Genomic DNA, 21887 nt, shown 5'->3' with positions numbered 1-21887 from the left:
GACATGGTCTGTCTATTCAAATCACTAATTATACAGACACATTAAATGCTCATTATGCTGTTTTGAGCAATCACTTCTATATTTAACTTGCTACTTTTGATTTATGCATTCCCTACATTTACACCCAGTGACAGACCTACATTATACTGGCCTCAAGGCCACACAGCTCCTTAAAGGAATTTGAAAGGCTTAAAGTGGACTGTACAAACAATTGTGTGGGAAAACATATGACCCTACCTATGTTTATGTATATATGTCATTTTCCATAGAATATTCTCAAACGTATTAATTGCAGTTCTAATTAGGTGTAACTGTCCTGAGATAAACCCACACAACATGTTTTCTTTTTGAAAAAAAGTCTGTTTAAATGTAGATACAGGAGATGCCAGTTACTAGCCAGAAAACTCTGTTAGTAGGATTTGCCAAATGAAGTTTCTGTGTCCAAGAGGACTGCATTAGGACCTGTAAGGGCACTCTCAATAGGAAAGGGTGGTGCCATTTGGTGGAGCCTATCCATGATGGCAGCAATAGACTCTTGACAGGCCCCTGTGACAAACTGAAACTAAATTGGGAAGGGGCAAAGAAGACGACCATATGGATCATAAGGCCGTTAGCAGGAATCTTGTGGTGTCTGCTCTTTGTAAGGACTGTTAGTTCTAAATTTTACAGGTTTATCTGTAGTCTAATGTCATCCAAAAGTCTATTTTTATTTTCCGGTTTTGGGAAATTAAAACTACACACAAAGACCCCCACCAAAACTCATACCTCATTCCCAATTAACCATCAAGGTATAATATATTAAGTGAGTTTCACACAGTAAGTTGAGAATCTAAAGGTTAAAAACAAATCCCCCTTGTAATGGCTGACCTAGGTGGGTGTAGAAAATTCTGTAGAAAAATACTCAATTCTGGAGTCTTTAAGAGACATAAGAAACCAATATTACCAATATTACCAATATAATTGTATGTCACTTGCACTACTTTGCATTCAAGCAATACTGCTTGATGAATCAGGGCCAATGACACAACAGCTTCTCTTCTGTAAATTGCAGTCTATGGACAAAGCTTAATCAATAACTATGGAGAAAGCTTTATCAATACTTTACTCTCTATGAGGTTCCAAAAAGCTGTATTGCTTTGTGCTAATTTTTTCTCTCTCTTAAAATTTAACACCTGCGTTCCTGTTCTAACTGGACGACATGTTGTCCATCACATTGCTTTGCTCATGCGCGCCCCCAGTGGAGATTGGTGGTGAGCTATGTTCCTCAGACACAGCACGTCACCAATCAGGGTAAAGAGCTGATGACGTAGGCTCTTTACTATGTGATCAGCTGTGTCCAATCAATGATAATCAGCCCCATCAGTACAAAATATCAGTGTCCTTCAGTGAAGCATATCAGTGCCCATCAGTGCAGCCACACCGTGCCCATTAGTGCTGCCTAGTCAGTGCCCATCAGTGCAGCCTCATCAACACACATCAGTGACGAAGAAAAATTACTTATTTGCAAAATTGTATAAAAGAAACGAAGAAAAGGGTTTTTAGGGGTTTTTTTTCAAAATGTTCAATCTTTTTTTGTTTTTTAGCAAAAAATAAAAAACCCAGCGGCGATTAAATATCACCAAAAGAAAGCTCTATCTGTTTCAAAAAAATTATAAAAATTTTATGTGGGTAGTGTTGCATGACTGGGCAATTGTCATTCAAAGTGTGACAGCGCTGAAAGTGCCCTGCATTGGAAGTGGTAAAGATAAATTCCAGGTATGGAATATACATAGTTACATTGGGCCAAGCTGGACCAATATAGCTATGTAAACATATATCATACCTGGAACTTATCTTTAAACTTTAAAGTAGTTGTAAAGGCTCAAGGATTTTTACCTTCATGCATTGTATGCATGAAGGTAAAAAACTTTCTGCATGCAGCAGCCTCCTCAGCCTCCCATAATACTTACCTAGGCCTAATCTCGATCCAGTAATATGCATGAGAGTAGCAGCTCCCACCGGATCTCTTTCTCCTCATGGGCTGAGATATCAGCAGGAGCCAATGGGGAGGCACACAATGAATGGACACACCGAGCAGCAGCTTAGGAGTGAGCAGCCTGCTATGGGGGCAATCGGCAGGAGTGAGGGGCCAGGGGCGCCGACAGGGGACCCGAGTAGAGGAGGATCAGGGCTGCTCTGTGCAAAACAATGGCACAGTGCAGGTAAGTATAACATGTTTATTAACAAAAAAAAAATAATCTGCCTTTAAGTTAGGCAGCGCAACGGTCAACTGAGGGAACCTGCATGGCACACTGACAACGCTGCTGCTTATTCCAGGTCAGTGGTTTAGTGGTGTCAGCCTGCAACAGAAAAAGCTGCTACTAGCAGGATCTCCACGTATGAAATTTTGTATCAGATTAAAAAACAAACGATTTGCTTATGAAAATTGTATACAGTGAGACATGATATCAAACATACTAAAAAGTAGATTTAAAGCCCGGTTCACACTAGTGCAATGCCAGGCATTGCATGTGATTCGCACTGCTTTGCTGTGCAGATCACATGCGATGTCTGTTCGATGCGATTTTGGCCATACAAACTGTATGACTGAAATCGCATTGCATTCTCACCAAAATGGTGCAGGACCCTTTTTTTAGTCTGCAGTGGAATCAGATCGCATGGGTGTTCACACCTATGTGATCCGATTTCTGCACCATTTCACAGTTCGCACTGCAATCTGTGAACCGATCTGGGGGGTTTTGTTAACTTTACATTGACACCCGCAGTGGCTTGCAGATCTCAGTGTGAACCATTGTGCGATTCAGGTGCGATGTGGGAACCCGCAGTGGATTTGCAGGGTTCTCGCATTGCAATAGTGTGAACCGGGCCTAGGACTTACATCACTTACAAAGTGATCATGAACATAAAACAAAGCAAGTAAAAAAGAGGTGTGATGACTTCAAGAAAAAAAAACACTGAAAATACTAAATAGTTTCTTTAATAGTTTCACATTCACATGTTAGAATATCCAGAAAATGAAGTGTTTAGTCACCCTTTCATTTCTATAATGAAAGGTAGATAGCGTTTTATGAACACATGCACTGACTGTTTTACGCACTTGCTGTAGTAGAACAGTGCATGTTAGGAATGTCGAACGCGCCATAAATATTTCGCCTGAGTGTCCGCCACCTGGAGCAGTAAATTACTCTTTGACAACAAGCCGGTCCTCCCCAGAGGCAGAGATATTAAACTGCTCTATTTATTGTGCTGGGACAATTACTCAGTTTCTTTTAAGTTCGCACAACAGTTTTACTGTAATTCTTTTAATAAATCTCAAATAAGTTACTTTTTGTTTCCTGCACAGACCTTAAAATTGGATTATGTGCTCAGTGGCTGTATTAGAGGGGACATCTGTGAATAATAAGACTGTTTTGGGACACAAACACTCTAAAGAGAGTTTTTATCAAACATACAAAACTATCAGCATTGCTTCAGTTTTTTTTTTCCAGCAAAGCAGCAAGGCTTTCTAATCTACATTGGGTATAGAAAATAATCACCCCTTTTAAAAGAATCACATTTTGTTACTCTGCAGCCTGTTGTACTTACCAGTTGTATTTACTAGTACAACTTATAAAATCCAAGTAAAAGATAAAACACCAATGTCAGAAAAAATTGAAAAAATCAAAAACAGAATCACTGAGTTGGAAAAAGGATCACCCCCTGATGTCAGTATTTTGTCGAACCGCCTTTTGCTTTAATTACAGCCTTTAGTCTGTTGGGATATGCCTCTACTAACTTCCAGACTTTGCAATATTTGCCCACTCTTCTTTGCAGAACTTTCTTTTCTTTAGGTATACAGGCTTTGGCCATATGACATCTAGGATACAACCGTATATCATATTTGCTTTCTGTCATACTGTGCACAATAGTGGCTCCACCTTTTGGATCCTCCTTGTTTTTAGTCTTTAATCCAGTGAGTACCGGTGGTGTTTTGATGTATGTTTGGTGTGCCTATACTTGTGGTTACATTCTTTGATTTGTACTGATTTTCATATTAGGCTCCCATTCCCTGGGCTATCTATCAGTGCATGGGTACCTAGAGACCTCCAGGTGAGTTATTAGATCCTCAATCTCTTGCTGATCCCTGTAAGTTATCACTATGAAATCTATACAAACCATTTGCAACCATTTATGTTCATTCTTTGTATGAATATATTTTGTATTTCTTATGTGTGGTTATTTTTTCATTATAGAACATACTACTATTTTTTCCACCAGAACTCCTGAAGAAGACTCCACAAGTTAAAACACATAGGGGGTTACCACTGGGCCTTGTTGCCTTTGTGGTAGATTTAGAGCAGTATATGTCAGCCCCCCTTCTATTACTGAATGTGTTTTTACTATTCTTGATGTTTCTAAATTATGTTTAAATAAAATTTTGTAAATTTTTTTTTTTTTACACATTGTCTTGTATTTGGTCCCTATAAAGTCCCCTCCATAGTACTGTCTTTTTATATTCTTTGCAGAACTGCCCAAGTTCAGTTAAATTTGATGGTGACCGTTTGTGGACTATAGCTTTGGCTGTACTTCTTAATTTTCCTAGGCTGCGATAAGGTCATCAGCCATCAGTCTGCTACAGGCAGGAGAAAGCATTTGCTCAGTCCCTTCTCTCCCAGTCATCAAACAACAACATTTGCAGCAAGTCTCAAGGTGCAAGAACTAGGGCGCTGATCTGTGTCAGATATTTGCAAATACAGCCAAAAACTGCACAGTCACCAGGATTGACATGGGTGTGTCATCACCAAGCCAGCATCCAAGCTCTGGAAGTAAATACTGACTCTAGACTGAGCCAGAACAAAGAAGGCTTCATACTTCTGGAGAGAAAAAAAGATCAAGGCATCATCAGGGGGAGTAGTGTGATATTTGAGTTATCTGAGGCACTGACATTTTGTGGTAAATGCACGTCATCAGGGGCTGGCTGCAAAAAAACTGTAAGAGGCAGCTGCCCCCCTCCCGGGAAGCAGTAGTGTAATGGTGATCTACTCACAGTCCTGACACATGGATTTAGAGCTGTCAGCAGCCCTGCAGCTGCTTCAGTGGTCTGGGGATTTGAAATTCCAACTCTTTTCCATCAATGTGATGGCGCTGAGCTATCAGAATCCATCTGGTCCATCCTAGAAGTGCTGGGAGAAGAGCAGGGATTCCAAATCCCTGGACCGCTGGGGCAGCTGGGAGTGCTGGAGCAGCTTGGCAACCCCGGAGGTAAGTACAGCAGGGAACAGTGGGGGAGGGCAAGAGGGGAAGGGTGTCATTGTTATGTAAAGGTGAGCTAACACTATAACTTTTACCCTACAATGTATATCCTGAACCCTTTTCTGTAGATAGTAGCAAAGAATGTTGTTTATAAGCAAATCCATCACATAAAATTTGCTCCTTTTTTAGCCAAAATAAGATTCTGTGAACTCTCAGATCCTCCTCCAGCCCATAGAGGTCTTATCTCTGCTGCTCCTCCAAGGAGTAGGAAGGCCTGTATGGTATGACCTTTCCTCTGACACTGGAATATCAATCATACGTGTCTTCATGGTGGTCCTAGTACTCCGTCCTAGCAGTAAGCATTTCATGTACTCAGCAGACCCTGATCTTGGTCAAAAGCACAATGATCAGAATGTATTATTTATCATGGTTGTATAGGGAAGGAATTTCATATTTATCACATTCAGGGAGATTTGATGAAAAGTGAAAGTGTTCTGGGGGCTGAATAACTCAGGGAGAAGAGAATGATTACTCTGCAAAGTGAATAGGATGAAGCTGTGTTAGAATACTGAAATAAGTGCAAGAGAAATTTGATTGGATGATTCAAGTGAATACAGATTTGCCTTTTTCACTATGCTAAGTGAGCATTCACATTGCAATGTGAGTCAGATCACGTGTAAATCGCTCCACAAAATCACTTAGCGGGAACGCTTGTTCCCACTATACAATGATGTGAATAGGACCCCACATTTATAAAGGTTCCATCGTACAGTTGGACATTTAGCAGGGATTTACATACAGAGTTGGCAGCCTTCCTGCCCAAAACACTTGTATATAATACTAGCATTGCTGGACTATTCTTGGTCACACCACTGGGCGAAATCCTCTATCAGTCACCTGGGAACACTTAGACCCCTTTAACACGGGGCGGAATCCAAGTGGATCCGCCTGCTCATCCTCTCTCTGCTGAGCAGACAGATGACAGGTCTGTGTCCTCTCCCTATGCAGAGCAGACACAGCCCGCTGATCTCTATTGAGCGGTCGGATGGAAACCGACTGCATAACCATTTCCATCCGATTGTCATCCGATCCGATGGAGGGATGGCCAACGTATCCCCATCCACCTATGTTTAGTGGACTGGATGAGATCCGATGCCGGCAGGTGTCAGCAGACACAAGTCCACTGACAAGCGCGGCCCTATAGAGAACAATAAGTGGTCTGATCGGGTCCACCTGAAAAATGGACAGGCAAACCCAATTGGTCTGCTGGTGTGAAAGGGGCCTTAAAGTGTTACTAAACCCACAACAGTAAAATCTGTATATGCAGTAAAGCATGCTTGTTATACTCACTGTTGAACCTAAGAGGTAATCCTCCGCATTGTGTATAAAGGCTGTTTGATCCTCCCCTTCTTCCACTGTCCCCAATCTATATCCTGATAAGACAGAGCCTTAGGAGTCACTGTGCACATGCTCAGTTTGGTGTGTATTGCTAGAGACCTTTTTTTTTTCTTGGGAGGGTGCATGTGATCAGCACAGGACCAATCAGCACTGTGCAGACAGAGGGTCAGGGGTCCTGTAGCCTCATAGGACAGTCAGAGTAGAATGAAAACTCCTCCTACAAGCTTTAACCAGTAACTAATAGAAGTCACAAGACTGCTATATACTGCTGATGAGAAAATGTATTTAGCAGTTTACATTGACTAAAATAATTGCATTTCCATGTTCTGTGTACTGTGGGAGACCAGATATACTGAATGCAGGCTCCTGGGTTTAGTAACACTCTAAAGTGTTAAATATATTAAACCCTCAATACTTTCAGCAGCTGATTTATTCACTTACTGACTATGCAGCTTCTTTATCTTTTAACCCTTGCCTAGGTTTCTTGTTTCAGGGTAGCTCTCCTGCAGCATCATGGTGCCACCCTTGCATGCAGGGACTAGAGTTGTGTTTCCCTATGCTGTGTGCATCAATAGAAACACACAGCCCACAGCCTAGGATGACAAGGCACTCCCTTGCTCCTTCCTCCCCCTCCAGGCTTACAGACTGACTTCAGACTGCACTGTCCACTGTTAACTCTTTCCTTGGAAGACCGGACGTTCAGGGAAGCAGCACTGAAAGTGATGGGGGAACAATTTTTATTAATAGTTTATTGGAGAATGTTTGTTATTGTGTTCAGTGTGTTAAACTAAACTAAAAATGAGGGTTTAATACTACTTTTATTGTTAAACTCTGTGATATAAAAGGCCAGTCCTGGCTTCAGCTATAAACAGGAATGCTTGGGTCACATAAGCTCTTCTGTTTATGGCTATGAAGCTGAACACGCTGCAGAAATAACAGTCAGAAAAAGTCTCCCTTTAGGGATTCTGGGTGTGATTGGGAGATGTGTATATACAATATCTATACTTACATTTTATACGCATTCAAATGTAAATCTTTCAAGCACTGCTGCAGTGTTAATTATTTACCCTCCTAATGGCTTTCTCTATGTGATTAGCTGGCCGCCTCTCTGCAGTGTCACTGCCATTCAGACATTCCTTACAGGGACAGGAATTTACTTAGTACTTATACTTAGTGTTCCATTATAATGTCTCACACAGAAATGTAAAGAATACTTGAGAAATAAAATCAGGCGGTAGTTTTCTTGGCATATCAAAGAATGTCCTGATAAGCCGATTTGTACAGGGATCTTATTTATTTAGATAAACAGTTCCTTGCACACTGCTGTAACCAACTGCAACCAAGCCGAATGATCCTTTTCTCAATCTAGCATCCCTACGGTTACTATGGGTTACTGCATTTTGCACATAATTACTGCCATATTAAATATCCAAATAGCTGAGATATGTTGCCATTGTTATTATTTCACGTCACCATCAGTGAAACCCAATACACGCTTTCTAAGCTTGATTGACAGAGACTTAGCTGATAATAAAGCAGTATCACAAACTGAAATACCGGTAGCACCAAAACAAAGTACTAGGCAGTAACTGAGAATTCCAACTCTCAGTAATGGATGTCTGACAATGACACTTCAAAATTCCCAACTAGCCAAGCGTCCCAACTTCGCAGAGCTAGTAACGATTTGGAATAACATGACTGATCCCTTCCACCAGATTCCAGAATGTGAGCGCTGCGGAGTAACCTAAGCTAATAATTACACTTTAAAGCAAACTCTGTTAAATCAGCCACATAAGTATCTGACATTTGTCTCTGCTCTGGGATTTAGCGGCTATGCCAGGGTATGATTACCAGCGATAACTCTGGTTCAGATCATTGAGTTTAAACGGTTGTCTGCGAATATGTCTGGCCTTTTTCTAATTCATCGACAAAACCACAAGCTTTTAAATATCAGTCAAAATCATTCAGGCTGGCAGGATTCCTAACTGTGCTTTTCTGTGTGCAGAGAGCAAATGGGGTGGAATGTGGGCTGTATTAGAAAAGCAACAAGTGGAAGAAATGAAACATTCAGACATGTACCATGGGTTTTCATAGATTTTTTTTATAGATAGTGCTATGTTAGTACTCCTATCAGATAGTACTATGTTAGTACTCCTATCAGATAGTACTATGTTAGTACTCCTATCAGATAGTACTATGTTAGTACTCCTATCAGATAGTGCTATGCTAATAATCCTATCAGATAGTGCTATGTTAGTACTGTTAGTACTGTTAGTGCTATATTAGTACTCCTATCAGATAGTGTGATGTTAGTACTCCTATCAGATAGTGCTATGTTAGTACTCCTATCAGATAGTGCTATGTTAGTACTCCTATCAGATAGTGCTATGTTAGTACTCCTATCAGATAGTGTAATGTTAGTACTCCTATCAGATAGTGTAATGTTAGTACTCCTATCAGATAATACTATGCTAGTACTCCTATCAGATAGTGCTATGTTAGTACTCCTATCAGATAGTGTAATGTTAGTACTCCTATCAGATAATACTATGTTAGTACTCCTATCAGATAGTGCTATGTTAGTACTCCTATCAGATAGTGTGATGTTAGTACTCCTATCAGATAATACTGTGCTAGTACTCCTATCAGATAGTGCTGTGTTAGTACTGATAGAGCTAAATTAGTATTCCTATCAGATAGTGCTTTAGTAGTACTGTTAGTGCTATGTTAACACTCCTATCAGATAGTGTTATGTTAGTACAGAAAGTGCTATGTTAGTACTGATAGTGCTAAGTTAGTACCCATACTCCTATCAGAGTGCTATGCTAGTACTGTTACTGCTGTGTTAAATCACTCCTATCAGCTGTATACATGAAGACAAAGTAGCATTCCTGTTATTGATATACATAAAGAAGTAACACTTTCCATAAACACATCACTATAAAAAGAAACAATGGCAATACTGAAGGCAAGGCCTTGGAAAACACTTTATTTTTGTTCTATAGTGCGGGCCAATTCTATCATTCCTTTCCTAAAAAAACATTAATTTTTTTGCTAGGAAATGACTTAGAACCCCCAAACATGTTATACGGTATTCCTACAATATATATACTGCAGAGGCCCTAAAGAATAAAATGGTGGGCGTTGCATATTTTTATTTCACACTATATTTGCGTAGCGTTTTTTCAAATGCAAATTTTGAATCAAAAATACACTTTGATGAATTTTAATGAACAAAAACACAATTCAATAACCAATTGTTTGGTAAAATATAAAAGATGATGTTAATAGGTACCAAACATGTCATGCTTTAAAATTGCGTATGCCCATGGAATGGCACCAAATTATGGTACCCCAAAAATCTCCATTGGCAAAGATTTAAAAGCTCTTACAAGTTACCAGTTTAGAGTTACACAGGAGGTCTGGCACTAAAATAATTGCTCTCGCTCTGCCATTCGTGGCAATACCTCACATGTGTGGTGCAATTGCTGTTTACATATGCGTGTGGGACCAATGTGTGCATTTGCATTTGGGCACAAGCACGGGGAATAGGGGCACTTTAAAAAATGTTTTTTTTTCTCATTAATTAATTAATGAATGAATTAATTAATTTTAATACTGTACCTTTAACTTTTTTTTTAAATCAACTTTATTGCTGCTACAAGGGATGAACAACATCCCTTGAAATAGTGTGGGCCGTGACAGTAGGGTTGCCACCTCATCCCTTTAAAACCAAACACATATTAATTGAACAGGTTCTGGGGCTGATTAAGGTGGTAATTAAACTCACTTGGTGCCTTATCTGCATTAAATTAGCCTTAGAACCTGTGCAATTCATATGTGTTCGGGTTTAAAGAAATGAGGTTGCAACCATACGTTATAGGTCCTCTTTATGGAGAGATCTGGTGTCTATTAGATCCCAAATCTCTCCTCTGGCCTCCAATGCAGCTGATTAGACAAAGATTGGTCTGATCAGCTACTTCCCTGTGTGGTAACGGCCAAGTAAACAAACAATCAAAACAGGAAGTGATGGAAATCTCATCGCTTCCTGTTTCTGACATCACACAGTGGGAGGAACAACATCCTTTTCTCACTGTGTGCCCAGAGCTGGATGCCGCTGGTCGCATCCTTACTGGGCTCTCTGATTACACGGAGATGCCGGTAAGAGCCCTTTCATGCTGGGGCGGTTTGCAGGCACTATTGCGCTAATAATAGCGCCTGCAAACCGACCCGAAAGTGCCGCTGCTTGCATTCCAGTGTGAAAGCCCCGAGGGCTTTCACACTGGAGCGATGCGCTGGCCAGCAGCATCTTCGGAGCGGTGAAGGAGCGGTGTGTATAACGCTCCTTTACCGCTCCTGCCCATTGAAATCAATAGGACGGCGCGGCTATACCGCCGGCAAAGCGCCTCTGCAGAGGCGCTTTGCGGTGGTATTTAACCCTTTCTCGGCCACTAGCGGGGGGTAAAACTGCCCCGCTTGCGGCCGCATATCGACGGTAAAACGCCGCTAATAATAGCGGCATTTTACCGCCGACGCCGCCCCCCGCCCCAGTGTGAAAGGGCTCTAAAGGCTGCGGTGGTGGGACCCCCTTTCGCCACCTGTAAAAGTAATGCAGCAGCTTGTTAGCTGCTTGGATTACTTTTACTTTTAAAAGTTGCAATAATGACCTCGATATCACCCTTCTCGTCCAAGAACGTTTATAAACCTACGGCCCACAGGAAGTGGTTAAAGGGACACAAAACAATATTCCTATTCTTAAAAAAAACTATTATACACATCCCCAAAGCCCCATTCAGGGCCAGTTCACACCAGAACATGGTGGGTGAAAGGCGTGTCCTGTGCGCCATTCCAAATGATTGGGCTTCCAAATTGCTCTGCAGGGAAACATGCAGGAATCGCGTAGGAACATGGGCCGCGTTCCTATGCAATTCTGGTGTGAACTGGCCCTCACTCCTGAGCAACACGACGTGTCATGTTTTTTGTAGCCTCCCTGGCGGTTTTCCCGAGTGTGGCTCGGGGTTAAAATTCAGTACCATTAGCGGTAACCCCGAGCCACACTCGGGATCGCATTGCAGGATCCTGGGGCGGCTTTACTTACCTTGTCCCCGGGATCCTGCGATGTCCCCCGCAGTGTCCGAGGGCTCCGTCCTCCTCCGAAGCCTCTCCGTGCCAGGCTCCGTTCCCTGCGAGCGGCGCGACGCACGGGGGCGGAGCCTGGCGGCAAATTCAAAAAACTGTCAAAATCATAACACATACAGTACTGTAATCTTACAGATTACAGTACTGTATGAAATGATTTCACATCCCTTTTGTCCCCAGTGCTCTGGCCCATGCCCTGCATGCAGTTTTACATGATATACACTGTTCTTTCTGCCTGGAAACTGGAGATTGTCCATAGCAACCAAAAAGTGTCCCTTTACGTCAAAAGTGGCTTTAGACCAGCTAGAAAACAGCGATAATAAATTAGAACACTTGCAGAATTGAGCGATAGTGAATTGTGGGGAAATGTATTTTATTACTATTTTTTTAAATTTTTTTTAATTATTTATTTTTATTTATTATATTATAATTTATGTTTTTGTGTTTCAAACTTTATCATACCGGGGATATCTACTAGACTCTGGTTTGGACAGATTTAAGTGTGTTATTGTTAAGATTTACAGACCTACAATATAAAACGCCAAATTTCCATGCAAAATAATTGTACCGCTTTCAGCACCTAAAATCCGAAATAATCATACCGCCAGGGAGGTTAAGTCCATATCTCATGTACCTCTTTTTGGCCCTGGGCAAGGCGCATTTTGCATTCGTGTATTTTCCTGCATTTTTTTACGCTTTTGGGACTGTTACCCATGTTTGTGGTGCCATTAGGAGTAATAGAGCACGCGGTTTGCCAAGTTTCCAGCACATCTACGAAGACACAGGTAGAATGCACATTTCTGCCTGCAATTCCCAAACTCTCTGGTGTGAATGCAGCGAAGACATGTGCGTTTCTGTCCATGTTTTCATGGATAAAATACATGCAAAAATGCACATCGCATTTGTAGTGCCATCATTTCTTAATGCCACCTCTAACTCAGGTAGCAGTTGCACATTTTGTCATGTGTTTTCCCCACGTCAAAACACGCAAAAATGCTTGTCGCCAAACAAGCTTGGCTCAGTGCTTGAATCAATGGCGCGTGACAAATGCGCCAAAACACGTGAAGTAAAATGCAATGCATCGCTCAAGTGTGAATGCAGCTCAGATTTTAGGTTATTACCAGAATGGGAATAGAGGGGAAATCTTCCTATTGGGACACTTTGGAGGGATTTCCTCTCACTTCCTGTTTTGGCTATGGGACAGGAAGTGAAGATAAATCTCCCCAACTGGACACAGAGGGTTAAAAAAAAAAGATTGACAGGGGTTATAACTCCCTTACTGTAGCCAAAATAAAACAAAAAAGGTCTCTTTAGTTCTATTTTATTGTTCTGTAATCCATTTATCATGAAATCATTTCTTACTGTGTTTTCTGCCTCCTAGTAATGTCCTCTATGTGCTCCCAAACCTCTTCTCATAGACGGAAAAAATGTTCCTGCATTCGCTCGATTCCCCCATCAACACAGAGAGTGATGACAGGGGAATCCCTCCTGCCCAAGCAATTGTGTTCTCCCCGCAGGGGGGCAGGGGAAGCCGTCTTTGCCAGAGAAGACGGTGATCATTGCTAGTGGCTATAACAGCCCCTTGTAAAATCCTGCAGGCTGGTTGTACCCAAGTTGATCGATCAACTTGGATACATTTAGCCTGCCCATACATGGTTCAAATTAGCCGAGACTCGAACCATCTATGGCCGGCTTAACAGGAATTCGGATCACAAAGGGATAGGGAGATTTGGAGGAGGCTGAGAGCAATAGAAGGTCCTTTTTTTACGTTAGGAATACATACTTGGATAGAATTTTTTTTTTAATCCAGAGATTAGTGTCACTTTACCAGGCTAACTGGCTAACACTGGAGCCAAATTTTAGGCACACATATTCGCACATATACCCACTAGTACAAGAAGAAATCTGATAGGAGGAGAAAGCAGGGTGCCAAAGAGATGAGCACATTACTGTGCTGCTTCTCCTTTCACTGTCGATTCACTGGCCAGGGGCAGGTCCAAGACACCCTGGGCTCAGAGGAAGTGGGTTGAATGGCACTGGCCATCAGACTGAAGTTAACAAGAAGGAAAAAGAAAATGCAGGGGAAATCTCTGGATTGAACATGAATATTGCAGCAAAGGCTGCTTTTCTTATTTCATCCTTTAACAGGCTATTAATTTTTATAGTGTTATTTGTGACTGGAATTTCCCATTTTTAAGTAATTATTGGGAAATATGTCATCTCTGTGTGGGAAAATAGGAATTCCCATTAATTATTAATATTATTATTATTACACAGGATTTATATAGCGCCGACAGTTTGCGCAACACTTTACAACATTCGGGCAGACGTTACAATTACAATAAAATTCAATACAGGAAGAATCAGAGGGCCCTTCTCGTAACCATTACATCTGCACTTCTAATATGCTTTAAGATACTGAATCAGGACTTTTTAAACTTTTTATTTCTTGCAATGTATGTTACCGTCTCTAACCCTTCCAGACATAGTTCTGGGTTTAATCAGCAAAACGGTGTAAACAGCAACAATGTTCAATGGGGTTGATTTACTAAGACTGGACAGTTCAAAATCTGGAGCAGCCGTTCATGGTAGCCAATCAGCTTCTAACTTCAGTTTGTTCAATTAGGCTTTGAAAATAAAACCTGGAAGCTGATTGGTTTCTATGAAGAGCTGCACCAGGTTTTGCATCCTCCAGTTTTAGTAAAACAAGCCCAATGTGTACTAACCCATGGCATCCAACCCCTTTAAACTTACTGACTTCAGACTATTGAAAGGGGAATTTTGTTCTGTCTTTGATATTCTGAATAAGTTCATTTGTGCTGGGAATAATAGTCTTCAAAAATCTTGTTTTCATCTGATATGTACACACTGTACAAAGACTATGACACGTCATGATGTGGACGGCAGCACAATGCTTATCTCTGGAAGTGTGATATGAAATAATGGGGAATCAAACCAACGTGTGCACCAAGTCTGGCTCTAGGTGAAGAGAGTGACACATGTACTTGAGGCTACAGCTGTACAAATACAACATATACTAGCATCTAATAACACATCAGACCCAGCACATCAGAAATCCAGTAGCTGCATTTTTTTTTTTTTGGAGTCTTTAGCTTTGCCCCAAAATAGGTGCTTTATTACATTTAAACTAAACGATATCCTTATTCTCCAAAAAAAATGCATACACATCCACTATTTAAAGGCCCTGTAATTTATTTTTCATGAAATTCATTCTTTTACTGTGTGTCTGCCTCCTTGAAATGACCTTGGTGAGCTTCCAAGCCTCTCCTTTTCCCCCCATCACTTGTTAGCTGTGCTCATGTGCACTGTTCTATGCACACCACAAATCTTCGTGCTACCAACTGATGCAAAACCATTGATACTATTCGTGCATGGCCATTATAAAGGAGATTGTACAGTCAGACTGTGGTGGTTCAAAACAAAACTCCCAAAAATACTCAACTCCACCTTCCAGCAATGCGGTGGTTATATCCCTCTATAGACACTGTCATCTTCTCCCTGGGCTACTTCTGGGTGTGGGGTTTTCACCCTTTTGATTGGGCAGTGGTTGATGATGTCATCCCGTGCATATGTACAGAAGTCAGTCATTCCAGCATAGCCGGGAATGAACACTAAGCTGCGCACGCGCAACTCTGTGTGCATTCTTTAGAAGACAGCGAGCAGGCAAGAAAGGGTCGGTTCACACGTTCCTGTGCGATTTCCGTGCTTTGCAAGTTTGCAGCCTATTCATTTGAATGGGATGCAAATCACACTGGAACACAAAGAAAGCAGTGCATACAGTACAGCAGTACTGCCATTATATGCGATTTGGTTCCCCCAAATGCACTGTATTTGCGATTTTCATTTGGGATGTCATTAACATTACATTTTCACCCGCATGCAGATTGCAAAGGCAGTGCCTTTAAAATGTGGTGCAAGAAAACGCACACAGAACATGCATTTTCTGCACTGCATTCTGATGTGAACTGGCCATAAGTGTGTCTTACTGTGGAAGAGATATAGCATGTTTCTTCCGCAATAAAGAGTTGCCTGCTTTCAGTTTTTTACAAGTTAGAATTAATTCCTGTTTTAAACCCTAATATGTAATAGGCCATCATGCAAAACTGTTAAAGCGGTATTAAACCCAAAAGTAAATGCATTTGTTTTCTTTTTTAGGCTTTCTTTCTTGTATTTTCATCTGGTGATCTGGCTAGTAAGTCTGTTGTCAACAAGCTATTTTGTAGATGTAGCAGTTAGAGAGATAAGACAAACCATTTACCACTGACAGGGGTGTTTAAAATGATCAGCTTTCATTTATTCATGTAAAACCTTTATCCCAAAAGAAAAAAAAAACTTGCTGTGTAAATGCAATGTGAGCTTGAATATGGCTTCAGTCTGGTAGTGTATCTAAAGCCAGCCATAGACTGAGTGATTTTATTTCCTGCAACCCAATTTGCCCGATTCTCCCATCAACACAGTCAGTGTTGATGAAGGAATCCCTCCCATGGAGCCATTGTGTTCTCCCGGTAGGGAAGCGGGAGGAGTCGCCCCCGCAAGGAGAACGCGGTGGTTATTGCTAGCAGCAATAATAGCCATTAGCAGTAATCGCATGTAAATTCTGACAGGCTGGCTGTACCCAAGTTGATCGATTAATCCACTTGGGGTACATTTAGCCTGCCCATACATGGTTCAAATCTTAGCCAGTCCCTGCTGAACCAGTCGAGATTCAAACCACCTATGGCCGGCTTTAATCTGCTAGAACAGGGGACTTCAAACTTTCTAAACAAAGGGCCAGTTTACTGTCCTTCAGACTTTAGGAGGGCAGTGGGAGTAAATAATGTAAAAAAAAGGTGTAAAATGGTGTAAAAAAGTATATAGCACTCTTGTAGTTAGGTGGAAGTGGAATAGTTCCCAGTCATTAGTATTAGTGGGAGGAATAGTGCCCCATCATTCATGTCAGCAGGAGGAATAGTACTCCATTCTTGGTATCGTGTCTCAACGTGCCCCATCGTTGGTGTCAGTGTGAGGAATAGTGCCCCATCATTGGTGTTGGTGGGAGGCAGTGGTGGCCAGTCCATAGAGGTTGCACAGGCCCCACCCACCCCCCTATCCATGCATCCAGCCCCCTGATCTACATTTAGGGATGCCAGACCATGTATTCCAATGGGGGGGGGGGTTAAGCTCGTGATTAGAGCCAGAGGCTCTGAGCCCACCCAGTTGTGTGACAACAGTGAATGAATATTCGCTATTCTCACGCTAATCCTCCTCCCAGCCAAAACACCAGGCGATCCTATTGGACGCCTGGGAGGAGGAAGAGAGCGGAGAGCACCGCCGGAAGAGAAGACCCACCGACCCGCCAGCCAGTGACATGGCTCACCTGCAGCAGCGCTCCCCAGCTCGGACAGGGGAGGGGAGTCGGAGTGGGAAGGTAAGGAGGCCGTCTGTCTCGCCGGGGGCCGGATCCCCCACATTCATTTCCCCGAGGAGGTGGTGGACCGACGCATCTTCCACCGTGGGGGGGTGCCAGTTGACGCCCCCCGAATTATCGAGCAACAGCCACCACTGGTGGGAGGAATAGTGCCCCATTATTGGTGTCAGTGGGAGGAATAGTGTCCTATCTTTGGGTGTCGGAGGAAGAATTTATGCTCCATCATTAGTATCAGTGGGAAGAATAATACCCCATTGTTGTTGTCAGAGGGAGGAAGAGTGTCTCAAGGGCCAGATAAAGGCAAGCAAAGTGCCGTATCCGGCCCCCGGGCCGTAGTTTGGAGACCAATGTTCTAGAACATCTAATACTCCCCTTCCCCAAGACTGACAATGCTACTGCCTGCTGTGACCCCTGTGCTCCTTCTTCCAGAGTGGGGGCAATGTAATACAGGAGGTGTGTTACTGGCAAGATCACCAGCTGAAAATGGAGGAAAAAAGCCCAAAAAAGAAAACTAATACAACCACCACATCCAATGATTGGCAGCCTGCAATATATTATATTTTTGGTTTTGGGTGCTTTGACTACATGTAATGTCCCTAAAGTTTACAGCACATTATGTGAAAGCATGATAAAGTTTACAGAAAACGTCACTACATCCACACAGAAACTTCAAACATCTGATATTAATGCTTCCCCATTAGATAGTGACAGCAATTTTCATTTCTACTCAAAGTGTAATCAATTTGGTTTGAGGAAGAGCCCCTGAGCTATAGTAAAACAAGCCCTGACAGAGAGGAGCACATGCCGGTGTATCCAGTGACAGGCATTAATAATACAGCCAGATTACCTACACAGCTTAGGTAATATGCCACGCTCCATGTGTTCAAGCAATGTTATTTTTTGGATAATGAAACCTTCGGGATTTAGTATCACTATCATGGTAACCATCTATAGCTTGACAAGCAAGACAATACCAGTTTACTGTACATACTGTCTTTTATAAAATGTATCCCACAAGTTACATTATATACAGTTCCTGCCATCAAAGCATATCAGTCTGAAAAGCAACCCACCATTCATGGGGAAACCTCATTTACATTAGGAAGCACATTGACACTGTGCATTGTCACAAAGAATGTTTTTCACTTTGCAGCTGAATTAAACAAATACACAATAACCCATTTTATGTCTATTTTTTTCTGGGTGGAAATATAATACTGTTCTAATGATGCGCGACGCCCACACTCCACCATGATTTCCTCTCTGTACAAATGCAATTGTTGGGGGGGGGCACCGAACTGATGACTTTTAAACTTTGCAAGTCAACATCCAAGATTAAGCACAATAATTTCAACATTGTATAATGTAGATTGCAAGCTCATTGGTCCAAGGTTTCAGTAGCCTTGGGGGAAAAAGTGGGGGGTCAGCGAAGTTTAGGAAGAGCTGGAACATGTACTTTTGCACATGTGGTGTCAGTTAAAAGTAAATTATAGCTCCTCTTGTATTTACAGTAGTTAGTAAACTTTGTACAAAGTCACTTCCTAGAAAGTCTTCTAAGAAAACATCAGACACATGTGATACTTGCTAGAATAAAAAATGATGCCTTCAGATTAAATGATGCAAGGGCTTCCTTTAACTCTTGACGGATCTATCCAGCATAATCCAATAAGTATGCTTCAAAAGAGGTGATCTTTACAGCATGTGCTTAGGGCACTGCTGCTTGGGGAGCTGCAATAAATTCTTACCATAATTACAGAATGGTTATGGGACAAAAAGGAATGGGCTTGAGGAGCGTCCACTGATGAATGTATTAGAACATACTACTGAATGAGAAGCTTCATGGTTCAGTTGCATGCTTTTAATTTTTCAGTATGAAAATGAATGAAATGAACCTCTTCTAGAATGTTTCATTTGCAACATGTTGGCTTTAGTGTGTTGCAGAAGAGATGATAGCTTTATAGAGATTTAACAGATGCTATTAAACAAATAAAAACTGCACATGTAGCAGCTCGATTGGGGCTCAAGCACATAGATATTCACCAGGCACTGCTATTAAGTCACTGCGTTGTCTTTCACTAGGGGGACATGCATTTGAAATATATCCAAAGCCAATTGTTTTTGCATTTTAGACAGAGTAGGGAATAAAATCAGGTTTTTGTTGCCATCTGTGTACCACTGGGGAGATTTCCCTTTACTTACTGTCTAGTAGACTAAGTTTCTATAAAGTGAGTAAACTTCTTTATAGACAGTTATAATTGGAACAAGTTTTTACTGTTCTGGTGGCAACTCAGTGGAAGAGATTTCATTTACTAAAACTAGTGCAGACAAAATCTGGTGTAGGTGTGCATAGTAACCAGCTTCTATGTTTTATTGTCAAAGCTTAATTGAACAACCTGAAGTCAGAAGCTGATTAGTTACTATGAACGGTTGCACTAGATTCTGTGTGCACCAGTATTACTAAATCCCCCCCAATATGTTGTATCTTCCCTAACTTTCAGTTCCAGTGAAACAGGTCACCAGGACAAGTAGAGAAAGTGAATCACACAGACAGCAAAAAAAAAAAAAAAAACTGGCAGAGGTTCTAACCCAGACGACTCTATTGTTTTATCTTTAGATGTGCTTCAAGCCACATCTAGCACAAGTAGCCCTCTATCCCCAAGATAACCGCACGGGTTCTGTAAAACATTGAGCTCTAATAAACCTCCATCAACTCAGATGGCTACTCAAGATAATTATTAGGGTTGGTGCCCAGTTACTTTGTATCCACTGTATGCCAACATAATTCTGCACATTTCAGCCAGGCAATAGCTTGCTGTCATGATCCAATAGGGTTGAAATAGTCTGGACTTTTAAATCATTTCTGAGGTCCTTCCATGGAAAATAAGCCTGGGAACAACAATAACAATATATTCTATAGCTTCTCCGAGCCTCCTCTATCAAATGTATTCATGACCTGGATAAATGAGAATCTTCAGAGACTCTAGTCCTGAACATCCCCTGTATCTATCAAGTGTCAGAAAAAGAACCAAAGACGTGGCTTGAGCTATAAAATATCTTCAACATTATAAAACAAATCCAGATAAATGTGGCCAGCTACTACTAGCTACATCATGACCTAGATAAATGAAATAATTAATGGACTCTCCTACTGAAAATGCAGGAAAGCATCCCCTGTATCTATCAAGTGTCAGGAAAATTAACTAAAGAAATGGCTTGAAAGAGCTACAAAGCACCTTCAACTGTACAGGACAAGTCCATATAAATGTGGCCAACTACTACTAGCCACACCATGACCTAAATGAGAACCTTCAAGACTCTCTTCTTGAACAAGCAGGCAATCATCAAGTTCCAAGAAAATTAACTAAAGAAATGTCTTGGAAAAAGCTACAAACCACCTTCAACTTTACAGGACATGTCCATAGAAATGTGACCAACTACATCATGACCTAGATAAATAAGAACTTTCACAGGCTCTCTTCTTGAAAAAGCAGTCAAATATCTCTCATGTGTCCCAAAAATTACCTAAAGATGTGGCTAAGATATGAATAAGAGGTATGAAACATCTTCAACATTACAGAACATGTCCAGTTAAATGTGACCAGCTACCAGCTATATCATGGCCTACATAAAGGAGAACCTTCAGATTCTCTTGAAACAGGCAAGCATCAAGTGTCAGGAAATTGACTTGAAAAAGTGGCTTGGATATGAGTTACAAAACATCTTCAACAATACAGGTCCAGTGTGTCCAAGTGTCAGGAAAATTAACTAAATACATTTCCTGCAAAAGAGCTACAAAACACTTTTAACTTTACAGGACAAGTCCATATAAATGCGGCCAACTGCTACCATGACCTGGATAAATGAGAACCTTCACAGACTCTCTTCTTGAGGAAGCAACCAAGTATCTATCACGTGTCCCAAAAATGACCTAAAGAAGTGGCTTGGATAAGAGGTATGAAACATCTTCAACATTACAAAACAAGTCCAGTTAAATGTGACCAACTACTACTAACAATATCATGACCTGGATAAATGAGAACCTAGACTCTCTTGAAGAAGCAGGCAAGCATCAAGCGTCAGGAAAATGACCTGAAGAAGTGGCTTGCATTAGAGCTAAGAAACATCTCCAACATTACAGGACAAGTTTAGGTAAATGTGACCAAATACTTCCAGCTACACCATGACCTGGATACATGAGAACCTTCACAGATCCACCTCTTGAAAAAGCAGGCAAGCATCCCCTGTATCTATCAAACATCATAAATTGAACTGAAGAAATGGCTCCCATAAGAGTTAGGAAACATCTTCAACATCATTGGAGCTAGTAAACATCTTCAACACTCCAGAACAAGTTTAGTTAAATGTAGCCAAATACTACTAATTATACTATGACCTGGACAAATGAGAACCTTCAGACTATTTTGTTGAAAAAGCAGGCAAGCATCTTTTGTACCTACCAGGCATCATAAATTGAACTGAAGAAGTGCTTTGGATAAAAGCTAGGACACATCTTTAACATTCCAGAAGACATTTAGTTAAATGTAACCAAGTAGTACTAGTTACATCATGACTTGGACAAATGAGAACCTTCAGACTATCTTCTTGAAAAAGCAGGCAAGTATCTCCTGTACCTATCAGGCATCATAAAATGAACCAGGTCCTGATGCTTTGGATAAGAGCTAAAAAACAT

The 21887-nt window shown here is 41.3% G+C and overlaps 1 protein-coding gene across 2 annotated transcripts in view; it reads right to left on the bottom strand.

The window, feature by feature from the left end:
* Positions 1–21887, bottom strand: part of SULF1 (sulfatase 1) — a 200973-nt gene that overhangs the window by 178570 nt on the left and 516 nt on the right. The window lies entirely within an intron of this gene.

This window comes from Aquarana catesbeiana, linkage group LG05, assembly GCF_042186555.1.
Source record: "Aquarana catesbeiana isolate 2022-GZ linkage group LG05, ASM4218655v1, whole genome shotgun sequence".
Taxonomy (NCBI): Eukaryota; Metazoa; Chordata; class Amphibia; order Anura; family Ranidae; genus Aquarana; species Aquarana catesbeiana.
This window is presented reverse-complemented; position numbering and strand designations above follow the sequence as displayed.